This window comes from Pezoporus wallicus, unplaced genomic scaffold, assembly GCF_028554395.1.
Source record: "Pezoporus wallicus isolate ANWC-B61680 ecotype Strahan unplaced genomic scaffold, APGP_CSIRO_Pwel_v1 contig_11546, whole genome shotgun sequence".
Classification (NCBI taxonomy): Eukaryota; Metazoa; Chordata; class Aves; order Psittaciformes; family Psittacidae; genus Pezoporus; species Pezoporus wallicus.
The window spans coordinates 436,016-442,114 of record NW_026639324.1 but is presented as its reverse complement, the minus strand read 5'-3'; the positions used below and the strand labels follow the sequence as shown (position 1 = coordinate 442,114).

Genomic DNA, 6,099 nt, shown 5'->3' with positions numbered 1-6,099 from the left:
GCCGCGCTCCCGGTGCCCCTGTGCTGCGCTCCGGATCCTGCCGCTGCTCGGGCCCTTTCCCCGCGCTGCTCCGGCCCCACTTCCCCGGGGCTTGGGTTCTTTTATTCTCCCGCTGCCCGGGCCCCGGGTCCTCCCCGGTGCCCCGAACGTATTTCCCCGGTGCCCGGCCCCGCGGCTCCCCGTGGTACGGGCCCCGCTTTCCGGCCACGGCCTCCCCGTTGTGTCCCCGGCGCCTTCCCCTGCCCGGTTCCCGCTTCCCCGTCCTCGGTGCACGGCCCCGGGGCCGCTCCCGGTGCTCCCCCGGTGCGCCCCCCCCCCCCCCCCGCCCGCCGGGGCATTGTTCTCGGCAGCGCCGGGGCCGGCGGGCCCGATCCTGCGGAGAGACCGAGGCGGCCGGGGCCGGGCCGGGCCGCAGCGAACAAAGGGGAGAGCGCGGCCCGTGGCTACCGGAGGCAGCGAGGCCGATGGGCCGGGGCTGCGGGCGCGGGGTGAGCGTGTCCCGGGGGCAGAAACACACGCGCGGCCCCGAAAACCAATAATATGTGCGCGGCTTTTTATTGATACGTGCGGATGGTTTTATTCAATCGGGTTGTTGTTCTTTTTTAAAATTAATTAATTAATTAAAATTGAAGAAAAACGATGCAAAAAAAAAAAGATTTTTTTTTAAAGTAAAAAAGAAAATAGAGCAAAAAATAATTAATGCGGAATAAATGGGAGCGAAGGCGCCGAACGCGAGAAAATAACAACTACCACCACCACCAATAATAATAATAATAACGCAAAAAGGGTTCGCCGCGAAAAACGCTGGGTTTTTTTTTCGCGCATCCAATTTTAAGGCGGAGATTTGTAACACGGCGGTTTAAGGCGATCATTTTTAACGGCGACGTTTTTAAAGGCGATGTTTTTGACGGCTGAAAATATTTGGGTAAGAGAAAACGTTAAAACCAAAATGAAATAATGCGCAAATAAAAGGAAAAAAAAAACCAAACAAACGGGGGGGGGGGGAATGTTTTTTAAAAAAGCGAAAAATGCTTTGATTAAAAAAAGAAACGAAGGGGAAAAAAAAAAAAAAACACAAAAAAACAAAAAAACCAACCCAAAAATAAAGGTGGAAAACACGAAAAACGCCGAAAGGGAAGCGCCAAAAAATTAAAACAACCCCCGAACGCCGCCGCCCGCGCCCCCGATCGCAGTCACTTACCGGCGGGGCGGCCGTGGCGGGGCGCGCAGCGTGCTCCTGCCGGTGCCCGTGCACTGCCCATGCACCGGCTGCTGCTGCAGCGAAGGGAACCGGGGGGGGGGGGGGGGGGGGGGGGTGTGTGGGGGGGGTGGTTGGTTGGGGGGGGGGGGTTAAGGGGGGTGGTGATGAAGGGGGGGGGGGGGCCCCGCCGCGCCTCCCCGCTCACGCCGCGCACTCCGCCGGGCGGCGCGCCCCGCATGCTAATAAGCGCGTGCCCCACGCGCGCTCCCGCCACACACACACATTGCAGCGGGGGGGGGGTTGCAGCGCGCCTTCGGTTGCGTTCCAGCGCCCCGCCCCCGCGCGCTGATTGGCTGGCAGCGCGCCAGCCCGCTGCCAATCATGCAGTGTAAACAAGGCGCTGATTGGTGAGGGGCGATGACGCGCCCCGAGCGCGGTTTCAAGGCTCCCCCGCCGCGGGAGGGAGCGCGGGGAATTGGAGTCGGTTTCGAGGCCTCCCTCTCTCGGCACCACCCCCCCCCCCACACCCCCACCCCCCCACACCCCTCCCCCTCCCCGGGCGGACCCGGCAGCGCGGCCGAGCCCGGGATCAAAGCGGCGGGAGCGGAGCGGGACCCGGTGAGGTGTGGGGTGCAGTGGGGCTGCAGTGGGGTGCAGTGGGGCTGCAGTGGGGTGCAGTGGGGCTGCAGTGGGGTGCAATGGGGCTGCAATGGGGCTGCAGTGGGGGTGCAATGGGGCTGCAGTGGGGTGCAATGGGGCTGCAGTGGGGGTGCAATGCGGTGCAATGGGGCTGCAGTGGGGTGCAGTGGGGCTGCAGTGGGGGTGCAATGCGGTTCAGTGGGGGTGCAATGGGGTGCAGTGGGGCTGCAGTGGGAGCGGCTGTGTAATGGGGTGTGCGGTGCAAGTGGGGGTGTGCAATGGGATGGCTGCGGTTAGCGGGCTGTAGAATGGGGGGTGCCATGTAATGGGGCTGTGCAATAAGGGGATGCAATGTTATGGGGTTTGCAATAGGCGGGTGCAATGTTATGAGGCTGTGCAATAGGCGGGTGCAATGTTATGGGGCTGTAGAATGGGGATGCAAAGTTATGGGGCTGTGCAATAGGCGGGTGCAATGTTATGGGGCTGTAGAATGGGGATGCAATGTTATGGGGCTGTGCAATGAGGAGGTGCAATGTTGGGGAGCCGCGCAATGGGAGAGCTGTGGTTAGAGGACTGTATTATGGGGGGCAGTACAATGTTAGGGGCCGTGTGGTGTGAGGGGGTGCAAGGTTATGGGGCTGTATAATAGGGGGTGCAATGTTAGGGGATGTGCAACGTGGAAAAGGAGGGTGAGGTGTTGGGGGACCATGCGGTGTTAGGGGTCTGTGCAGTGTGTGTTGGTGGGTGATGATGAGGGGATGTGTGGTTCAGGAGGGGAGTGTGCAATGTTAGGGGGCTCTGCAGTGTGGGGGGGAAGAAATGTGATGTTGGGGTCGTGCAGTGCAAGATGGGGCAGTGCAATGTTAGGGGGTTGTGCACTGGGGGCTGCATTGTTAAAGGGCTGTATAATGGGGGGGATGCAATGTTGGGGGGGCTGTGCAATGTGGGAAGGGAGAGTGAGATGATGGGGGGCCATGTAGTGCAAGGTGGGGGGATTCAGTGTTAGGGGGCTGTGCAATATTGGGGTCCATGCAGTGCAGTACGGGGGGCCATGCAGTGGGGAGGGCAGGGAGCAGAGGGGCAGGGGGAGGCTGGGGCCGGTACCGAGTCCCCACTGGGGCCCCGTGTGTGGTGTTGGGGTTTTCTTTTTGATAAAAGGCTGTAATTGATTGAAAATGCTGAAATAAATCCAAATAACGTGTAAAAGTGATTCAATTACATGGGAGCTATTCATTACACCGGGACGGCAATCGAGTTAGGAGGGTGAGCGTCCGGGGAACGCAGCACAGCCCGTGGGGACCCTCCGGCACGGCACGCACGGACCCGCGCACACCGGGATGCACGGGGACGGGCGCAAGGACAAGCAGCCGGGGACATGGCGCTGGTGCACGGGATGTGCAGCCGCAGCAGGGAGCCCAGGAACGCGGGAGTAGAAGGACACGGATCGCACCAGCACCCAGCCTCCTCCATGGCTGCGTGATGAAGGCCGTGGTGCGGTGCCTGCAGCGCGGCATGGGGCCAGGACCGCTGTGCCGGAGGGATCTCGCTTCCACCCGGGTGAGGAGCAGGGCAGGAGCTGGGCTGCTGGGGTTGGGGGGGGTTTGTGCTGGGACCTCCCTCCCTTTTTGCTGCCCCCAAGAAGCTCTTTTTCTTCCTCGATTATTTGCCCCAAGGGATGAGCTCTGGGCCTGCATCAGGGGGAAGCCTGCGGCACACAGCAGGGCTGGCTGCATCCCGACCCCCCCTGCAGCATCCTTGCTCGGGTGTGCACACCGTGCATTGGGAACTGTGCCGAGGCATCCCCCTCGGATCCCTCTCCATCTGGAAAGGGCTCCGGCCTTTGCTAAATAACATTATAGATGAACCCAGCGCATGGAATCGCTGCTGAATGGGAGCACGGTGCAGATCCCAGCGCTGGTGTGGATCCCGGTGTCAGGATAACGTGTGCTGGGCTCCAGCAGCTCTGTGGGTTGGCGCCGGTGCATTATTTGCTCCCCGGTGCTCAGGGAGCGCTGGGGAAGGGTTTCTGCAAGAAAAGACCTGCAAAAAAAAAACCCAAATCAGCAAAACCCAGCGGCTGCGAGGCTCTTCCTGCCCTCGGGAGCACCGGGGGGGTGGGAAAGGGCTGGGAAAGCTCCCCAGTACTGGGTTGGGAGCACTGGGAGGCCCAAGCCTCCATCCCTGGGCGGAGCGAGCAGCCACCCATGGGTAATTCCTCCCCATCAGCAGCCCTCTGCATGGGCAGGTTCCCTATGGGCAGCCCCACAGGGGGTCACCAGACACCCCCACTGTGGGTACAATTCCCCCCCATGGGCACCCCCCCCTCAGCATGGGCTCCCCAAGGGGAGTCGCTCACTGAAGCGAGTCCAACCGAGTGCAATTAAAGCCGGGTAATTGATGCTCCCCCAACCCCACGTGGCCCCGTGGCCACCTTTGTACCGGGGACAATGGGCTTTGTCCCACCCCGGTGCTCCCGCCCTGCCGCAGCACCCCGGGGGCCCGGAGCCGCTGCAGGCTCCCAGCCCTGTGCCCCTGCACGCACAGGGGCCATGGGGAGCGTGGCAGGAGCCAGGCTGGGGCCGTGCCATTGCAGGGCGCCCTCAGCACCCTTGGGGAAGGGGTGCAGGGCAGGGGCTTCCTCTGGCCTGGGCATGTTTAGAGGTGCAGCAAGGAGGCTGCAGCCTGTGTGCTGGCACTGACCGGGTCCCCGGCTCCCTGCCTGCCTTGCCTGGAGCCTCTTCCCTTGCTTCATTCTCCTGGGAGCTGCTGGTCCCCCTTGGAAGGAAGCCTGGAGGGTTCCTCGCAACCCTGCTGCTGCTCCTGCGTGGCCCACCCGGGCTCTGCAGCATTGCATGGCCCAGAATGGCATGGTATGGCACAGGACAGCATGGCACGGCATGGCATGGCGTGGACTGGCACAGCATGGCACAGCATGGCACGGCACGGCACAGCGTGGCGCAATGCGGGCGGCTGAGCCTCCTGGCGCTCGGACAGGCGGGTTTCCAGCTGGCTGCAGGTTTGCTGCGTGGTGCAAGGCTGCTGGCGACCAAGGGTCGGGTTTGCAGGCACCAAGGGAGGGAAGAGGCAGCTCAGCGCTGCCGGCACCTCCATCATGCCCTGCCCTGGGGCCTGGGGAGGCTTCTGCGTGCAGGGGGCACGGGGCTGCTTTTCCTTGGGGGTCCCAAGGAAAACGGCAGGAACTTCCCTCCCACTGCCCGTCCCATTGTATCGGCCCTGGTAATAATCAGGTTTTGCTAATGCAATTGCTGCTGCGCCGCGAAAATCCTACTGGAAAATGTATTAGAGCAATTATCCGTCTCACTCCGCAGCCGGGTGGAGCGTTAATATTCAATTGTGAGGTGCAAGTCCTATTATGTTAATGACTTTGGTGACAAAAGTCGTTAACGGGAGACGGTTTCCTTTATGGCGCGGCATTAGCCGTGGTGGACACCAGTGTGATACCGGTGCGCGCGGCGGGATGGAAAGGGACACGCTGTGAGGGCCGCGGTGGGACCAGGCTCCCTCCCCTGGCTCTGCACCGACCCCTGTGGCCCTGTGGTGCTGCCGGTGCCCGGGGCCATGCGGGAGGGCCATGCCGGGCAGCGGGGCGCTCCGGGCCCCGGGGAGGCCGTGGGGCGGATTAGCCGCGCTGCAGCGCATCCGGCACTCCCTCTGCCGCAGATGCCCTCCTTTGTTCTCTCCCCGAGCCAGGGGAGATGCTCCAGCGCTTCCCTGCCTGCCGGAGAGCACCGCGGTGCCGGCCTGAGGTGCACTGGCATCCCTGCCTTCACCGGTGACACTGGGGCTGACCCCTGCCTGGCTGCTGCCTGGTACTGCTGCCTGTGGTTTGGGCAGCATCACAGGCATTTGGTAGCATCAGAGGCAGGCCTGGATGGACGGACGGATGGATGGCTCCTCCTGCGGCCATGCTGGTGTAACCATGGACTAGTGGTGGCAGGACACAGGGAAGGGGTTGAGAAGCGCAGCCAGTATCCAGCAAAACCAGGAAATGGAGGTAACACCCCTTGATGCGCCCATCACCAACCACCGCCATGGCTCCTGAATGGGAATGGCAGCCCAAGGCTGAGCCCTGCCATGATGGAGAGCATCCTGGAGCACCAGTGGGGTTTAGAACCATCAAACACAGGAGCTGGGAGCTGACTGTGATGGCAAAACCAGTCGTGACCTTCACCTGTCCAGCAAAGGGCTCATCTCAAGCAGCCGTGCTTCACTCACAACTGAACACACCAGCCTGGCTG

The 6,099-nt window shown here is 62.1% G+C and overlaps 1 protein-coding gene across 1 annotated transcript in view; it reads right to left on the bottom strand.

The window, feature by feature from the left end:
* The window catches only part of BAIAP2 (BAR/IMD domain containing adaptor protein 2), a 140,662-nt gene that overhangs the window by 9,822 nt on the left and 124,741 nt on the right, over window positions 1-6,099 (bottom strand). The gene's annotated exons all lie outside the window — the stretch shown is intronic.